This window comes from Nelumbo lutea, chromosome 1, assembly GCF_056320005.1.
Source record: "Nelumbo lutea isolate HS-2025 chromosome 1, American lotus-T2T, whole genome shotgun sequence".
NCBI classification, from domain to species: domain Eukaryota; kingdom Viridiplantae; phylum Streptophyta; class Magnoliopsida; order Proteales; family Nelumbonaceae; genus Nelumbo; species Nelumbo lutea.
Genome location: NC_142684.1, coordinates 99013659 through 99033940, shown reverse-complemented (window position 1 = coordinate 99033940; position 20282 = coordinate 99013659). Strand labels below are relative to the sequence as shown.

Genomic DNA, 20282 nt, shown 5'->3' with positions numbered 1-20282 from the left:
AACTATATTCCTAAGCGAGGCATGATAGAGGTTGAACAACTCTTTAGGGTCCTCAGGTTGATGTGAACCCCATTCTTTCATATGGTATTTTATGCTTTGGTACAGAGTGAGGAAGCTAGACTTAAGAGAAAAACCCGCATCTACTGGGTAATATTTACCTATTTAAAATACAAGAAATAGTGCATACCAATTTCCACATTTATACCAAATATGACCTATATGGATATGTATTAATACCTTGTGGGACTTCTAGTCTATGTTCCCTTGTCAATGCACTACTTAACATGTGGGAATCCAATGCAGCACCCTCCCATCCAGGCAATACATATGTGAAAACAAGTCGAAAGAACATACAACAAGGATATTTTGTGTTAGATATGATTTACGATCATGGAATCTAGCTACATTTGCAAGTGAAACCTTCACAAATATATTCGTGCCATCAATTACCCCAATACAATCCTGCCAAGGAAGTAATATCGTTTTTATTTTATGATCCATCACCTAAATTCATATAAGCAACTATGGGGTATAATATTAACACTATCATTACCTTGAAACATGGCCAAAAGTCCTGTTGGTTTATAATCTTAGGTGGTGTATCTATGATAGTTGGTTGAACCAAGTATGTATCTTCTAAGCTCAAAACTACATACAACACTAACTGCATCCAACACTGAGTTGAAGTGACGGCTAACAATCTCCCTGGATCTACTAAAGTGATATACTATGGTCCTATTTCTAACATTGTGTGCTAAGATGTGAAAAAATCTAGCAACTTGTCTTCTACACTAGTCCTTAATGTATCAGTCGTCTAATCTCCCGCAAAATTTTATAGTCTGTAGAAGTCTTCTTTCCCCATTCTTAACTAGTTATAACAATCAATTTGCCTTCCCCTATACAATTAATCTAGTAAATCTTGTTGTTGTAAGTTTCGGTTCACAGAAGATTCCCTATCAACATAGTTCAACCATTCTTGTACAAGAGTTTGTGCAATTGCAACTCCAACAATTGCAATCAACATTTGATTATTCATCTGTACATATTCATGATACTTCATGTTACAAAGAAGAAATGATGTGCAATTACTACTACTATAATCAATGAGTTATTTCACACGTGAAATCCAATCATGTTTCAGATGTACAAAGATTATAATTAAACTAACTGTTACAAAAAAGAGAGATTGACAGAGAGGAGATTTATGAGATAAATGGAGTTGAGGAAAGGAGATTTATGGGATATAATCAAAGTACCTATTAAGCTATAACCAAAGTATATACCTCTTTACAATTTTAAATAATCCAAAGTATCTTGTACACCCCTTCTAAGACCTAGGGATATTTCAAGAAAAAAATAAGCCGAAAGGGATTCAGTTATTTGTTTAGCTACAAGTAACCATTAAAAGTTTTTATTCATTTATGTGATGAGACAAAACCATGTTGGTGGGTGGAGGCTATTTATGTAAACTATCAAGACTCCATGTTCTCTCTCAATTCAACAATGAGAGATAAACACAGTGAAGAAAGATAAAACTTCATATTGTCAGATGTTATTCTAAATGTGCCCAAGTTTAAAATCTGAAATCTTGAGTGATATATATATAGATAGATAGATAGATAGAGAGAGAGAGAGAGAGAGAGAGAGAGAGAGAGAGAGAATTATGAAAGAAGGTCCCAATTTACATTAATGGTTATAGTATTAAAACACCCCTGTATTTATTTAAACCTACTATTTATTTGGTTGATGTGCTTTAAAATGAGATCTGTCTCTTTGGTTGATCATCATTCAAAATGAATCTTACAAACAACATCATTTTAACCTTATATATTAGAATTGAACTCATCAAGCCAAAGGAAGATGGCCCTATACATCATGCCATGTATCACAAAAATAAAACTATAAAACAAATAGCATGATAGCATGACAGAACAAAGCCACAACACAATTGTCTCACGAGTCTATATGATTTGCTTCTTATGCTTTATTGCATTGAAATTTCGTAATACCAAATCACATCACAATCCTTTATCGCAATCTCCCCCTCAATTGGTAATTGATTACTCATTACATAGGTTTGTTGAAACTTGGCATCATATGTCATACTCAACTTCTCCATTGCATTCCCTTGGCACATTCTATATCATGGTAACAATTTGTGGTGTCTTATCATGCTTTGGATCCACATTGCAACAAGACTAACATAGTTTTACGTCATAATTTTGTCCTAAGAATACACCTCACAACTTTACCATAATTTTACATTGCTCATCGCAAACACTATTCAACACTTAAGCCTTTTAGGAGTCATATGTCCTTGGTACACCCACTTGAGGATCCAAAAAGAGAGTAATTGCACACGTGCTCACACATGAACATCAAGAAAGAGAAAAACTCAAGTACTGAGGTAACCACATGGGCACATGGCAAAACCCGATTGAGCTAGGTGCCATAGACTTAACGAACTTGCAATAAATTTTCTAAAGTGGGAAAGTTTCCCTCCTTATGAAATTTGTAAATAAGGGGTCCTCAAATGTTTATTATAGTTTACCAAAACCCAATCTGATTTAGATCCAAACTAATTATTTTGGTAATAATATATAAATGTTTTCTAGTTATCTTATTTTTTTTAGAATTTTTATTATAGTTTTTTTTATCTAGAAGGATAAATTTGATAGTTATACATAAGATAGTTTACTATTTTACTATTATTTTTATTAGTTATATTATCATTAAGTTATTACTAGTAAGTGTGCACATGCTTTGCACATTAATTTTTTTTTATAATGATAAAAGAAAATAATATGCTTCCATTTTTTTTTTATAAATTTTTATATTTCTATGTCCATAAAAATTATTCTTATTTGTCACACTTATTTTTGTTTAATGTGATGGATATATGATATTAGAAATGTTCCCAAATGTTTTCAACAATTTTTTTAATATTTTTATACTTTTTTCATTTTCATCTTTTTTAATATTTAATTATGACATCAAAGGTTTACACATTTGACCTAAAAAGGTTGACTTGTTGACTCACCACCAAACAATAAAACAACTCCATTTTTGCGTTGGTTTTAAAATACAATTTTATTTCTATCTATCATTAATAAAAACAATTATTCTTCATCACACTCAATTTTCTTTAATATAGTTAATTAATATAGTATTCAATTTGAGAGTTAATACTCTAAAATATAAGATTTAGTGAGAGATAATTGAATGAGAAGAAATGTAGTACTTCAAACTACACTTTGTGCCCTCACAATTATAGAGAGATCAAATTCAAAAATATGGGTATTTAGTCAAGAATAGGATTTAATGAATTTTAATGGGAGTTAATACTTTAAATATTTGAATGAAGAAAAAAGTGATTGTTCAAATTATATTTTTGTCCTTATAATTAGAGAGTAACCAAATTCAAACAACCGGGGTATTTTAATTATTCAAACAAAATGTATTTAATTTTAGGGGTATTTTTATCCTTATAATTAGTCAAACAAAAGTTATACACTCATTCACACATTTGATAGTAGTATAGATTCACATAAATAATTATAGATGTTAGAAAAAATGGGATTGAATGGGGAAAATGATAGTTTAAACACTTGTAATTAATTTTAGGGTAAATCTCTTAAAACCTCAATTGGGTTTTTCGAAAAGGTCTTAAACCTCCCCTCAACTTTGACTTGCCCTTAAACTTCTCATGACCTCTAGAGATAAAGGGATTTATATTACTTTACCATTAGAAATCTAAAAACAACTATTGATGTCACGGATTTGAACATGTTATAATGCCAATTTTGTCCTTAAAAAATCAATTAAATCTTTAAGAAAAGAACCTTAAACATCTCTTTACCCAAAACGACTTTGTTTATTCTATAAAAATGAAATACTAAAACATATTTATTAGTATTAGTGGTTTAAGGGTAAAGTTGAAATTATAAACAATCTATTAACTTGATACAAGAATTAGTATGGACATAATAGACATTTCATGTCTTTGTCCACTTAAAATTAACAAAAGGTGTGTATAAGTCCTTTTATCCCTAAAATCTAGGTAAATTTAAAGGTAGATCAAAGTTGAGGTGAGGTTTAAGGCCTTTTAGAAAACCAAGGGGAGGTATTTACTACACAGGTAGGTTTAGTTACCTGTGTTCTTTTGATTATCAAGTAAGTTATACATTGACTTTTTTACCTACAAAAAAGTCATTGTTAGATTGGACAAACTTGTCCCATTACGTTTGTAAACTTTTTCACTTGGTGGAAAAGTTATTTATCCACTTAGAAGATGGGTATAATTTAATTGATACTTAGGGTCATTCGTTTTTTAATAAATGGGGGTGGATTCCATGAAAAGAAACCCATGTTTGTATTTCAAGATTAGTGGGTCCCATGGAAACTCTTGATCGGCTCATTTACCTGGGTATGTATTACCCTCTTGAGGTTTGGGTAAATAACTTTCTTGGTGTGGAAATTTGTTAAAGTGTGATGGGACAACATTGTTCCTTCATTAATGATTGTTTTATGGATAAAATGGTTATCATAGGAAATAAAAAGAACACTGGTAAGTGTACTTATCCGAATAAGTATATCCCAAGAAACACTTGTCTAGATAAGTACATATATGCATATTAATGATTTATCAAAAAACAAACAAAGTCTCTTAAGAAAATAGCTTTACCACAAGACCCACAACTTACTAGAAAAAAGTAAAGTTGTTCAATGAAAACCAATTTCCTATGGATCAACTCTCCCCTCCTATTTTTCGAAAAACTAATGTTTGAGTTTGGGCTTGGGTGGGTATAGTCCCAACAACTATTGCAGTTGTGTATCAGGAACATCTAGCTACAATGGATCGTAGGATTAGATACAAACTTAAAAATGAGTTGGGATCTACTGCCACACCAACCTCACATAGGGGTGCAATCGAGCCAAGTTGATTCAAACTTTGGCATGTTTTGGCTTAGCTTGATTAAAACACTACTAGGTTCGAGTTGGAGCTTGAGTTCGACTTGGACTATATTTTTTGGCTCAAGCTTGGTTCAACTAAATATTCAATGAGCTTGAGTTTGGCTCTGAAGTTCGAAATTAAATATATTTATATATTTATATAATATATTTTTTATAATGTATAGTTTATTCTTATATTATATAGAATATAAAATTATATTTTATAATATATATATATTATATTTTATAATATATAGATATGTATATGCTTATGCATGAATGTATTAGTCGAGCCAAACTCATGACTTTTTAAGCCAAAATTTTTATTGGTCGAGCTTGAATTCGAATAACTAATTGAACTTGCTCTAAAATATGAACTTGATTTGAGCTCAATTAAAATCAAACTCAAAGCAACCTTAATCAAACTCGAGCCCAAACAATTGGATTAAAACTCAAATCCATTGTAGCGTTACAATACATTGCAGTTGGATATTGAGCATATCCGAATCACTCAAATTGTATACATGGCGCTTAGTTAACTAGGCCTCACTCACATTTTACTGATTTACAATACACATCGACGCTATACATACTTAAGGCTGTGTTTGGTTGCAATGCAAATAAATTTGCACTGATGCAAAACCATAGTAGTGCAAAAATGATTTGAGTGTAAATTCTGACCTATTTTTGTTTCAAAGTTTAGCTTATTTTGTTGGGAAAATTCCAGATTAGTACCCTATTCTTTGGGTCTAGTGCCATTGTGGTCCCTAAATTTTAAAACGTGACAATTTAGTACCCGAACTTTCAATATGTGCCAATCTAGTACTTGCCATTAACGAGCTCATTAACCAACCGTTAAGTGCCATTTGAAAAGACACAAATACCCTTTGAGTGTCATCTAATTCTATTTATCAATCATCCAAACATTGAGAAAAAATGAATAGTCCCAAACCATTGCCTCCTTTGTTCAAGAATGTTGGGGTCACCAAAATGCCCATTGAGACGCAACCCCAACATTCTTGAATAGAAGAGGCAAGGATTTAAGACTATTCATTTTTATCAACATGTGGATGGTTGATAAAGAAAATTAGATGACACTAAAGGGCATTTGTGTCTTTTCAAATGTCACTTAATGGTTGATTAATGAATTGGTTAATGATAAGTAGGATTGACATATTTTGAAAGTTTGGATACTAAATTGTCATATTTTAAAGTTCGAGGACCAAAATGACACTAGGCCCAAAGTGTAGGATACTAATAAGGAATTTTCCCTATTTTGTTTGATTACGGTACAAAAGAAATAAATCAAAACATGAAGAGAATAAAGTAAAATCCAAAACAAAATTAAACAACAGTTTACATTTTTTTACGTTTGTACTTTCATACATTTATATTAATGCAAATAAATTTGCATTGCAACCAAACACAGCCTAAAGCTCAGTTTGGAAGAAATACAAATATAGATATTATTTGTAGTGCAAAACCTTATATTTTGCATTATTTGTACCCCACATATTTATATTTGTACTTGTTTCAAACATAGCCCCGACTGAAGACCGGTGCCGGCAACTCGGCGAGTCATCCTTAGCGATGATGGAGAAGCCCGAAGGCCAGCGCAAAAAGGGTGCCGTTAAAGCGGTTGTTTCACGTAGCCTCGATGGGTTCGAATGGACGCCCTACGAATCTCGGGATTCCGCACTCATGAATCAGAGTCCTGTGCCTTTGTGACCCCTCTCCGGTCTACTGGTCCAGGCCCTGGTAGGGCACATGAGCAACCGGTGCATGAGTCGGTTCGGCCGTCGCAGGTCTTTCATCGCTGCCGGAGAGGTGTCTATGACTGTTGCCGTTCTGATTATTGGACACTTCGCGGACATCGGTCGGATACACGGGGGCGGAGGGGAGTCGAGGGCGTGCGCCGTCGTTTCTTTTGTTTTAGGGTTTTGGTTGTTTGATGCCGCTAAAAACATGACCCACGATAACCCAAGACCTTGCAGTTGCAGGGCTCGTCTTGCCAATCACATCGGTAACTATTCGTGTTCTTATTTATTTGTTAATTATTAATAGCTTTATGAGTTTGGAGTAATGGAGTTGTTTCCGTCAAAAGCAAACCCTACATAAAACCATACTTTTTTCGAGCACTTTGAGAACGTTCTTTCGTTTTTTTTTTTTGTTTCCTGCACTGAAGCCTGACATCTGAACGCCGATGGGGAATTGATAAAAAATTATAAAAAATTAAATATTTTTAAAACTGACATTTAATAATTAATTAATAAATATTTGAAATAAATAAGTTTATAATTATTAATTAAATAATTAACTAATAAATAATTATTAAAATAATAGTTTATTAATTATTATCAATTATTTTTATAATCAATTAAACTACATAATTATTAATTCAGTGGTTAATTAAAAATGAATAATTAATGACAATTATTGTTAGTTATTTTTAAGTAATAAAAATAATTAATTATTAATAAATATGTATTTAATAATTAATTAATCAAAATATTATATATATGTAAGAGGAGGAATCTTTTGGGGGTAATTTTTGGAAAACAAAATGTGAATTAAGAGATTAAGGCTGAAGAGATAATTGGAACCGAACGCTCTAAGTCCTGTGAAATAGTAATGAACAGACCTTAGCCCCAAACTTATTTTACGACAAAGGCCCCTGAACTTTTAATTCCAGCACTTTGTCTCTTGACATGTTAATGGGTTGACAATGTGTGCTAACAGGTAAGCCGGAAGGCTGCGTCCCTGTCAGGGCCAGGGGAGATGCCAACCGTCTCTCCTTTCAAAGAACACGGGCTAACAATAAAAATAAAATTACCAAATTACCCATTCAAGATTCTATTGGCCAATAACAACAAATATTAAAATAATGAAATAACCATTCTAAGGCATAAATCATTCTCAAGGTTTTGATAAACTGATCATTATCAAGGAATTCTCAAGGTGACCTTTTTTTCAATGAAAGTTGAGAAAAACATGTGAGACCTAGGATTTTAGAAAAGCTAAGTCGAAAGAGCAAAATAATCTCGTAAAATAACATAAGGGTGGCCTGGAGTTTTAGAAATATTTAATGGAATATTGCATGAAATTAACTGAGGAGATGCTAACAATAGGTGCAAAGTGCTGGGATCTAAAAAGTTCGGGGGGTCTTTGTTGCAAAACAAAGTTTGAGTGGCTAAGTGCCACCACCCCATAATTGTAGGGTGACTACCTGAAATTCCCCCCTCCCCCCAAAAAAATATTTGACACGTGTTTTTTTTTTTTCAAAACAAATGAAACATTTTTAATTTGATAAAAAATAGTATTTTTTTGTAGTAAATTAAAAAGAAAATATTATTAATAAAGAAAAGGAGTGTAGCAACTAGGGTGATGAGAAATCACCACAAGTGAAGTTTACAAAGTAAAAGTTTGTACAAAAGAGAAAAAAAGGTATTATAAGCTTGATTCCAATTCAAGAAGAGCCCAAAATTTGGTGCCAAGATCTTCTCTTGAAACATCTTCAAACTTTGGAAGTATGAGAACCCAATCCATTATCCTCTTTCCACATATGAGAGTGATGTGTTCTCTTCTATGGACCTTGTTCTCAAAAACTCTTTTGTTTCTTTCCTTCCAAACTATTTTTTCCTTGGTGTTTCCTCTCATAGTTGGCCATTGGGCAAAAATGTCTCATGGAGTCCTGGGTTCCACCCAATTAGCTCTAAATATTGCCACAAAACAAGCCCCATATAAATTTCATGGAGTGACAACCAACAAACAAATGAAGGCTATTTTAGAATAAGTATTTATTTTAACCAAGGAAAACTTCCTAGCAAAAAGTTTGAATCTTAGGTGGAATAGGCTTACTCCAAATTTCTTTCACCGGGAATTTGACCCCTAGGGAGTTAGGCAGAGTGAGGCTACTAAAAAAAGAAGCACAGGTGAATAAGCCATTAGGAGAGACTAACCAAATCCTAGAGACTAGAGTCCTTGGCATCTTGATCCAAGAAAACTGACTCCAACATACCAATTACCAAGTAATTGAATAAGAGAGTCACATTAATTCTCCCTTAGGCGTCTCCTGAAGCCAAGGTCCCAATTAATCCCTTGGGGAAAAGGTATTCCCAATTTAGAAACAATTTCACCTTTAAAGTTTGAGAGAGTATAAAAAGGAAACTGCAAATTGAGAGGGGTTTCCCCCAACCAATGATCTTCCCAAAATCAGATTTTGTTACCATTTCCCACATCATAGTAGATGGAATTGAGGAAGATTGGGTAAACCTTAAAAATTAATTTCCTAGGAGAGGAAGAAGTCATTTGGGGATAATTTTGCATTCCAGCCATTATCTCCCAACCCATGAATGCTGTCAATTACCTTGTGCCACAACTTGTCAATTTTAAAGTGCTTCACAATCACTTCCCTAACAAGACTATATTCCTAAGAACTATGTTCCCAATCAATGTTTTGAAAATCGTAATCGTATTGTAAATCATAAGATTATTTCTATTTTTTAAACTTGTCAAAAAATTAAATATAGATATGTGAAAAAGCTAAATATATATAGGAAAAGTGTGACTCTACTCTATTTTTAATCTATATCTACCATATATGTACTTAAAACAATACAATTCAGCACTTATACAATAGAAGCCTAAGATGATATAATCAAGTTGGACTTGAAAATCAAACAAATCTACATACAATGGCTCTTTATGAATCAAGTCATAGGACTCAAACAAAAATTGTAAGATTTTTGCAGAAAAGGATTTAGACACAAGATTTGAATCAAAACCCTTGGGATTCATGATTTGAATCGTGAATCATATTGTAAATTGTAAGATTTTGACAAGATTGTTCCCAATCCCTAGACCACCGTTTTCCTTAGGTTAGACTTCTTCTCATTTGACTAGGTGATCCTTTTTCTCTTCTCTATATTCCCACAAGAAGTCCCTCATATATTTATCTAGATGTCTTGCTATGCTATTTGGGATATAAAAAGGTAGACAAGAAGTAAATAGGAAGATTTGTCAAAGTTGTTCTTATTAGAGTTATTCTGCCTCCAAAGAGATATAATTTCTTTTCCACAAGGCCAAGTTTTTAACAAACCTCTCCACCACCGGTTTCCAAAATCCATCAGTCCTTGGATTCCCTCCTAGTGGTAGTCCTAGATGGTCCAGGGGCCAGTCCCTAACTTCACACTCAAAACTTTCAACAATCCTTATAATCTCCCCTTCTTTCATATTGATTCCTACTATTCCACTTTTTCCCCAATTTACCCTTGACACTAGAGACACTCTTAAAAGTTTCAATCAAACCCTTTAAATTACCAGCTAAGTAGATGTATTCTCACTTTTCACCAATTAATATAATCAATAAGATTTTTCTTGCTGATAAAAATAAAAAATACTAGCAAAGTCTGGATTGTCTCCTTCACAAAACAAAATTGTATCGTCAGCAAATTGGAGATGGGAGATTACAATCTCATTTCTACCAACTCTCCAACCTCTAATAATGCCTTGCAAATCAGCCTTAATTATCATTCTATTGAGGACCTCCGCAACCAAAGTAAACAAGAAGGGGAGAAAGAGGGACATCTTGTCTTGTCCCTCTCTTGGCAGGGAAGAAGTCTCTTGCAACTCCATTAATTAGGATCCAGTAATGCATGAAGCTAATACAACCATCAATTCACATTCTCCATCTCTCTCCAAAACCAACTCTCTCTAAAATCTCAAGGAAAGGCCAATCCACTAGTCATAGGCTTCTCTCTGTTTAGAGTAACTCCCCCAATGCCAGCCACTGGAGACTGGCCAGATAATGATCTGCAGCTGCGATCAAACATCAGGAAGAAATCTAGCTGTGGCCTAGGAGTGAGGAGGTGACTATGCCGATTTTCAGTGTGGGAAGAATGTAGAATCTCTAATAAATTTCTTTCAAGACGAGCATACCTGAAACCTTTGAACTGATCAGAGGGGAGAAACCAGGAAAAAATACAAGAAAAAAATCTCTCTCTAAGGGCTTCCATCCTTGTGATCTTGTTGTAAAAAATTCTCCTGTTTCGTTCCTCCCAGATATACCACATAACAGCATGAGATAAAGCTTTCCAAAAGGTTTTGCCTCTAGAACCCAATTTGCAAGAAGGCCACTGATTAAGAAGCTAGTAACACTTCTGGGAGGGGCCCAATAGAAACTAGAACCAAACACCAGGTCAAAGAAGAATTGCCAAAGAGAACGAGCCACCTCACAATTAATTAACAAGTGACTAATCGATTTACCATCCTTCATACACATGACACAGATATGGGAAGAAAGACACAGAGAACCCTTTATCTTTCTTTGAATCATGTAACAGGTATTAATGCACTCCCAAACCGCCTCCCAAATAAAAAAATGAACTTTCAGAGGTACCACCTGATGCCACATTCTGTTGACCAAGAAGCCAGGAGGGGATCTTGTAATAAGGTGGGTGAAGGACTTGGTGAAGATGCCAATAGGGGATAAGGACCAGACACGTTTATCAGGGAGGTGTGAAGAGAGAAATACATAATTGAAGGAAAGGAGAAGGGAGGAGACTTCTTGGGTTTCAAAATCTGATAGTGCACTACAAAAATTGAAATTAAAGGACTGGCCTTGGTTGTCTCTGACCAAAACACCAGAAGCCAAGATGTCCTCATCCAAGGTTAGGCTGAAAAGGTTAGGATATGTAGCAGACAAAGGTTGAGGACCCCACCAAGTATCTGTCCAGAACCTGATCTGATTATCATTGCTAATCCTGAGTCTTACTAGAGGGGAGAAGAGAGGAAGAGTTTGCATAATACCTTTCCAAGGGTTGGCGAAAGAGAATCTGTTGTCACAGTGTTGCTGTCCCACCCATAACTGTTCCTTCCATATTTGCTTTGTATTACGGAGGCCCAGAAGCTGTCTTGCTCCAAGGAAAAATGCCATAGCCATTTCTAGAGAAGAGCAACATTTCTTTCTAACAAGTGTCCAAGACCCAAACCTCCATCCTTCTTCGGTTTGCAAACTATCTCCCAATTAACTATATGCTCCTTTTTTTATCCCCTTGATGCAGGAGTTGAAGAGTCAAAATTGGAATTTTATATATTTTTGTCATTTTGCAATTTTCTGTGGGATCCATTGATAGCGTTTAATTTGTCTAGTTATAGTTTATGTTTAAAATTTCAGAGTCATTACATAAGTAGCATTAGAGTTATTGGGTCTTCTTTGAATTGAAATAGGACATGACAGCTTAGTTTGAGTCCTATTAGGATTATTGAGTCTAACAGTTTGACTCCTAAGACTATTGTGAGTCTAACAATTTGACTTCTAGGATTATTATGAGTTTAGAGTCTATAAATATGTATGGATGTATTACACAAAGGCAATGAATTATATTGAGTTTTCTTCAGCTTATGCTAGCTATGGTGAGTAATTCCCATGCCCTAGAGTGACTCTAGGCACCCTATGAGTGATTCCAGGTATTTTCTCTCTTATTCGTTCAAGAAGCCATTACAGCCATTGACAACCATAAAACTCTAATCAAGAAGACCATTCAACATTCTCTACGGACTAGAACTGAGTTGGTCCTACATAAGTTTGGTATCAAAGCTAATGGTTTATTCATTATGTTCTCACAAAGTGACCGATTCTATAGGCCTAGGTTATCTTCTAGACAATCATACAAGTCTAGAACCAATGATGATTAGGTTTTTGAACCATATGAAGGGTCTTTGGTTGACTTATTTGAGAAGATGGTGGAAGAAAACAGATTTAATAATGTTAGCTACGTGAGTAAGGTTTTCAAACCTGTTAGAAGAGAAAGGGAAATACCAGATTTCAAAGGAGATGATGATCCACAAGTATTCTTTGATTGGGTTGCTGAACTAGAAGAATATTTTGATTGGCATGATATGTTTGACAAACAAAGGATTAGATTTGCGCACATGAAGCTGACGGGTCATGCTAAAGTATGGTGGAGAACTCTTGAGCAACGACTAAAAAGTAGAGGCGACGATCCAATTAGTACATGGGCAGAGATGAAGAGGTGTTTGCAAGAAAAGTACATCCCACTAAACTTCCATGGTGATCTATATATGGAGTTGACTAATTTCGAGCAAAAGAAGAAGCAACAAGTTACAACAAAGAACTTGAAGTCAAGGGGAAGAAGGTACAAAGTTGAAAAAAAAGTAGATGATTCCTTGCATGTTGATGCCTATCCTAGAGTTAAGGGTGAAGCTAAAGAAGAAGAATTTCAAGCTATAGAAGTTGTAGATATTAAAAATCATGAAAGTGTAGGCCAAGCAAAAATAGAAATTGTTGGAGTTTCCAACACCCATGATAAGCTTGAGGTTAATGATCAAGAAGAAATAGAAGCGGAGCAAGTTAAAGAAATTCAGGTGCAAGATACAAATGTGCTGATTGTAGTGCAGTAGTAGATCCTAGTAAGGAAGTAAGTGACTTTACCTTTCAAGTTCAACTAGAACTAATTCAAGAATTACAACCTGACATAGCACAAGTTCCACCAACATTAACAATGGAAGGAGCCCTAGAGTTTGTTGATGAACCAAGGATAGCATGACACACAAAAATGGTGATTCCTAAGCTAGAGAGTTGAAGGAAAAGTTCCAAATATTGCAGTTGAGAGTTTCCATAAGCGATGGGGAAGATTCATCACAATCGATGGTTGATGAATTAAGTATCCAAGAAGCTAATGTTATTGATGATTTAACAAAGATGGTTATGGAGGGCAATGTTTTAGAAATACATTTCTTTCAAGATCCTTTTCTAGTTCTCTGTGTGGCCTCGGCTAGTGATTTAAAAGGTGTGCCTAGGCGCACAGGCGAGGCGCATTTTGGGGTATGCGCCTCGCCTAGGTTGTAGGTCCACCCCTTTCAAAAGGCGCATGCTTGGTGCGCTTGATGAGCCTTGCACCTTAGCCCAAGCATTAGACTCAAAAAAAGCAAAAAGCGTAAAATTTTAAAAAGGCACACACCTGGGCTGAGTTATTGAGTTATTGCCCTGAGAACTGTTTGGCATAAGTAGGATTAGAGTTATCGAGTCTTGTTTGAATTGAAATAGAATATGACAACTTAGTTTGAGTCCTACTAGGATTATTGAGTCTAATAGTTTGACTCCTAAGGCTATTATGAGTCTAATAGTTTGACTCCTAGGATTATTATGAGTTTAGAGTATATAAATATGTATCGACGTTTTACACAAAGGCAATGAATTATATTGAGGTTTCTTCAGCTTATGCTAGCTATGGTGAGTGATTCCCATGCCCTATGGTGATCCTAAGCACCCTGTGAGTGGTTCCAGGTATTTTCTCTCTTCTTTCTCTCCTTATTTTCTCTCTTATTCCTTCAAGAAGCCATTACAGCCATTGACAGCGATATAACTCTGATAAAGAAGACCATTCAACATTCTCTAAGGACTAGAACTTAGCTGGTCCTACATCACCCCTCCATCCCAAAGGAAGTCACATTGCAGCTTTTCAAGGCAAGATCTCACTTTAGCAGGCACCTTGAAAATGGAGAAAAAATAAACAGGCAGGCTGGAGAGGGAGGATTTTGATATAATCTTGGTTATGTGCCGCAAGGGCACTTTTGTCTTTTCCTTCTTTCTTATTATTTGTAATGGTCGCCCTAACATATAAATAGAAGTTCTGGCACCACTAGCCCAGATTTTTTGGACTTCAATTCTCTCTTCTTTCTTCTTCTCTTCTCCCTTCTCTTTCTTCTCTCTTCTCTGTTCTGTTTCTGATCGATATCATGGTATCAGAGCAGGACAGGGCTCTGTAAAAGTTTCCTTGACTGATCGAAGCTCTCCCATCTCATGTCTGGACTGAGAATGAGGAAGATACCTTCATCCTTGCCCTGAGAACTGTTTGGCTGATTCTGTTCCATTAATTCTTGAACAGAAACTTGAACAAACAATTCCATAAAGCAATTGATGATTGTCTGAGGTCTTCTTAGAGGTCGGTGGTTGTCCTTTCTTCGTCTCTTCCATTCTTCTCTAGACTGTAACTTCTAAAAGCCAGTCGAACTGATAAAAAATATAGACTGAAGTTTTTTTATTGGTTCTTGGTACTGTTACTAAGGACATACTAAAGTTTGCCTCAGCTGAATGGTGTACCTGTTAAATTGGTCCCTGTGGGTCGGTGATCAAAATCTGTGTGGGTGAAGAACCTGTGTAGGTCATGTATGGCCTGGTTCAGTTGAAAAGATACAACAGGAGATCTGTAGATGTTATGTGCGACTCAAACTAGCCTTTGTGAGGTCAGTCAGACCCGTGAATCTATGACGGCAGGTGCTGTAAATGCCATATGTGGCCTAAACTAGCTCGTGTGAGGTCGGTTAGACTTGTGAACCTGTGACTGCAAACACAGTGTGCTGTGTTACAATTTTTTTTTAACACTTGAAGTGAGGGCTGTGTGTTTTTTGGTGTGTGGACTACGGGAGGAGGTTTGTAGGTCTGAACCTTCTGATAACCATTCTTTGCTATGGCCTCTGAGGACTCTACAACTTCTGGAACCTCCTTCAATCAAGGAGGAATGAATAGTAGTCAGGACTCCATGAGTTTTCCAACAACTATCACCCCCTTAGATGGCAGAAATTATTTGACATGGTCTAAGGAGAGGCAACTATACATCACTGCCCGAGAAAAGGCAGGGTACATCAATGGGAAAGTAAAGGAGCCTAGGGCTGGTACTGTTGAATATGATAAGTGGGACCAGGAGAACTGCATGATTATGTCATGGCTTCTGACTATTATGCTACCATCGGTTAAACAGAATTTTATGTGGGTGAGATAGCTAAGGAAATATGAGAAGAAGCAAAGTCAACTTACTCCAAGCAGAGACACTATACTAGAATTTATCAATTGCAAGCCAAGTTTGCAACATGTAAAGAAGGGGAAATAAGCCTATCCACCTACTATTCTGCCCTCACATCTATTTGGAAAGAGTTAGATTATTATCAAAACATTGATTGGGAGAGTGAGAAAGATGCCAAAGCTTACAAACAGTTAGTTTCATAGCAGCGGGTGTTTGCGTTTTTGCTGGGGCTTAATCCCATGTATGAGCCCATTCAAGTTCAGATTTTGGGTGGCAAGGATCTTCCGACTGTTCAAGAGGTGTATGCATTGGTTCAATCTGCGGAAAGTAGAAAATCTGCCATGAATCCTCCTGAGGGGAGACCATTGCTTTAGTGTAAGAAGTAAATACTAATTCAGCAAGAAAGGGAAATGGTCAGAAAATGGTTGATGATAAAGATAAACTGTGATGCACTCATTGTCAGAAATCTCGAAACACATGGGAGATATGTTGGGAATTGCATGAAAAGACGAAGTGGCACAAGACCTAAGAGATCAACACAAGAGCAGAATAAGAAACCAACTCAGAAGCTCACCTTGGCTAACTTGGCCTCTCATGAGCCACAGAGTGGATGTACTACTGCGAATCCATAGGGTTTCCCCCTAGTTCTGATCTCAAGGAAAATATTATCAATGCCTTCTGTGACCAGTTATAGCAATATGGCAGGGCTCTCACACAAGCAGATTTTAGACCCACTCCTTCCACCTCTTTTGTTTCTTCCTCGGGTAACTTAGCTTCTGCATTCCATGTGTCTACTGATACCTCTGAATCTCCATGGATTATTGATTCGGGTGCTTCCAATTACATGACTACTAAGTCAACCTTTTTCCAATCATACACCCTTCTTTCTGGTAGAGATAAAGTGAGGTTAGTTGGTGGATTCTAGACTTGTTCACAGGCTGGGCATCGGGCCAAACTTTATACTGTTTTGGGCTTGGGATTCGGGCCATGCCCATTAGAATTTTGATAAAACCTAAGCCCGAGTCTGGCCCATGAACAGGTCTATTGGATCCTTCTCCCTCATTGCTGGTCAAGGATCTATATCTTTGCCATTTGGCCCACCTCTGTCAAATGTTTTACATGGTCCAAAGTTGCCTATTAATTTGTTATTTTTTAGTAGCATTACACAATCTTTGAATTGTTTAGTAACCTTTTTTCCTCAATCTTTTGTCTTTCAGGATTTGGCCTTCGGGAGGACGATTGGTAGCGGGAACATGGTGAATGGTTTCTATGTGCTAGAGAATAAAGTTGGTCTTGTGGCCTTAGAGTCTTTGAGTCAGTCCAATAAGAGTCAGATTACTTTGTGGCATAATTGTATGGGTCATATGTCCTTTGAGTCTTTGAAGTATTTGTTTCTTGAATTGTTTAAGTCAGTGTCAGTCAATGATTTTCAGTGTCAAGTGTGTCAGCTAAGCAAGCATTGTAGAGCTTCGTTTCCTTTACGTAATAAAAGACCAGAAGGTCATTATTTCATTGTGTATTCTGATGTTTGGGGACCTGTAAATATTCCAACGGAGAATGGCTACAAATATTTTATATCTTTCATTGATGACTTCTCTCGATATATTTGGATTTACTCTATGCACTCTCGAGAGGAAGTTCCTAAAGGTTTTGGGTGGATGCTGTTATGATTGTGGCTTATGTCATCAATCAGATGCCATATCATCTCTTGGAGTACATGTCCCCTCATTAGCTCATCTTCCCTAAGGGTCTATTGTTTCCTATCCCTATGCGTGCCTTTGGGTGTAAGTGTTTTGTCCATGATTTATCTCCTACCTGTGGTAAGTTGGATCCCAAAGTTATTGTTTGTGTCTTCCTTGGCTACCCTCTCTTCCAAAAGGGTTATCGTTGCTTTGGCCCCATTTCCAAAAAGTACTTTGTATCCATGGAAGTCTCCTTCTTTGAGGATGTTCATTTCTTTTCTGCTTCTCCTCAGGGGGAGAGTTCAAGTGAGGAGAAACAGAAACAAGTGCTATTGCCTTCTCCTCTTGACCCTCCATTTCGGGTCTTTCGTAGATAGCGGTGCAATAGTCAAGGCTAGGATCAACAGAGTTCAATAGACACAGAGCATCCTGAAGCTGTGCAACCTATGCCATTGGATTCTCAGGGGTGCCCTCACCGCATCTAGGTACTATTATTCTAGTTGATATTCTTGAACCCATTGATATTGACACTTCCAATTGTGATCTGGATCTTCCTATTGCTAAAAGGAAGGGTGTCAGATCATGCACCACACACCACCCAATGTCTCATTTCTTGTCCTATGAGATTGTTTCACCCTCTTTCCGTGCTTTCCTCTCTGCTATTGATAGTGTTCCCCTTCCTAAGAGTGTCGTAGAAGCTTTATTTGTTCTTGAATGGACAGATGCAATAAAGGAGGAGATCAATGCCCTTCACAAAAATGGCACGTGGGATTGGTTGATATTCCTGAGGGAAAGGAACCTGTGGGGTGCAAATGGGTATTCTATGTGAAACATAAGGCAAATGGCATAGTGGAGAGGTACAAGGCCTGGCTTGTTGCTAAGTATTTGGAGTTTCACCCAAATGACCTATATGTACTCCTGGATTATCCCCTCCTCCCAACCAAAAAAAAAAGAACAAGAAAAAGAAAAAAAAAACTAGAAGTTTTAACTAATAGAGCTTCAGGGAGAAATAGTTGTATAGGAAAGATTTTGTTCTTTTAGCAGGGGTAACCTTGATCCTTTATCTTTGGTTTCTATGTTATTCAATTAAGAATTCAGGTTCTACTTTTAAGGTGTTAAACTGATTGTTGAAATTTGAGATTAAGTGGTGGTATGACATCCTTGAGAAGTGGACCATGGGATCAATAATTTGGTGATTGAAACTCATCATGCTTTCCTGTAGGAACAGTTGCAGCCTTTGTCAGTGGACTTATGGCCATATAGGCGCTATCTCAATCTCACAAGAGAACCCTAGGATTCATCTCTAAGGTATTAAAATGTTTTTTTTTCCTTTAATCTATTTTTTTAAACAGCTATTCATCATTGCAGCCACTAAATGACATGGAAACGGGAAATATGTTCCTCGTTAAAGGAAAATTGTGAATGTTTATTGTTAAATCTGTAGTTCTTAATAAAATCAATATCTTTTTTACCCTTATTTCTTAAAAGAATCTGCATTCAAATTAATGAAAGACCTTGTTCAAGTTTTCACCTTGTGGTATGTTCAGCCCAGAATGATTTGTGGTTCATTTGGAAGTTTCACTCGGAAGTTTCACTGCCTTGCAACTTGAGGTCTCAGGTTCTATGCCAACTTAGCTACCAGAAGGAGACAACCGTCTTAACCTTTTCAGTGATGTGTATAACTTTTAAGTTTTAGTATGAGAGACTAATTGAAAGCACAAAAAATCTGGTTAAATAGTTACACCAAGTGGTTCATGCTCACAAGATGCACCTTCCACTAACAATGACAAGCGGGCTTAACTTGATACAGGAGTGAAGGATTAATAAGGAAACATTGGAGATAATCCTGAATTTATGCTCATTAAAGGGACCAAGGATTCATAGTCCAATGGCTAGTATTGAATGCTTTCTGAAGCAAGTTACCTCTCACACATTAGGGAATCCCTTGAATTGTGAAGATTCTCATCTCCTCTAAGCATTTCTTTATGGCTAATCGTACGGAAAGGTGGTGGTGCACATACTTTGTTGAGGATTAGGGGATCACTCCCATTGACAATTTCCACACCAGCAAGATAATTTGCTTGTCATTGATTGGGATTATTCTAAGAAGATTTCCGCCCTCCGCCATTCAATTCAAATGTGCGGAATCCTGCAGCCTATCGTGCACGTAATGGGTATGGCAACTGTGATTGGTGGCCAACAGATGGTATGCGAAATTATGCTGATTGAAACCTTGATGGGGACATGTCTGTATACTATACTTCTTGAAAGCTTCAGAGATTTATTTTTTAATGGGAGGTCTCTTTATTATTGTTCTCTCTTTTATTTCTTGCATCAGAATCTTGGAATAAATTCCCCTGTAAATTGCACTCATCTCTGTGCATACGGAATCACTGATACCTGATTTGTCTTCAAGACTCCATGCAATGGTTACTACCGGAGCCCGAGAGACAATTAAAGGCTTCCTTTATGGTGCAGCTTGAACTACTACAAATTTAATGGTAAGAAAAAAGAAGAGGAATACGGAAAAAGGTAAAACAGTTCCAGTAGCCACGTGAAACATCATTTTCGAATTTATCTACTTGGATGGTTAAATAACAAAAATGGTTTCCATATCATATACATTTATTTTCACCATCATCATCATCTTGTAATGGCCATCACCATACATGATTGATTCAACTCAACTCTTCATGGGTTCATCCCTCTGGTCTGTGTTTCTTCAAGTCAATGGGCTTTACACGTTTAAATCCTCTCTTCCTCCTCTCTAATGACCGACTAAAGAACCCCAAAATGTTGAACCCATCACTGTTACATGGAGCTT

The 20282-nt window shown here is 36.2% G+C and overlaps 1 long non-coding RNA gene and 1 other non-coding gene across 2 annotated transcripts; one reads left to right on the top strand and one right to left on the bottom strand.

The window, feature by feature from the left end:
- The first annotated feature begins 6372 nt into the window (after positions 1-6372).
- LOC148876360 (uncharacterized) lies at positions 6373-19783 on the top strand. The gene is made up of 3 exons (XR_016105869.1): positions 6373-6976; positions 18681-18766; positions 19006-19783. It is a non-coding gene; the product is annotated as an uncharacterized LOC148876360 (long non-coding RNA).
- Positions 7641-7761, bottom strand: LOC148876361 (U6atac minor spliceosomal RNA). The gene has a single exon (XR_016105983.1). It is a non-coding gene; the product is annotated as a U6atac minor spliceosomal RNA (small nuclear RNA).
- Positions 19784-20282: the final 499 nt, after the last annotated feature.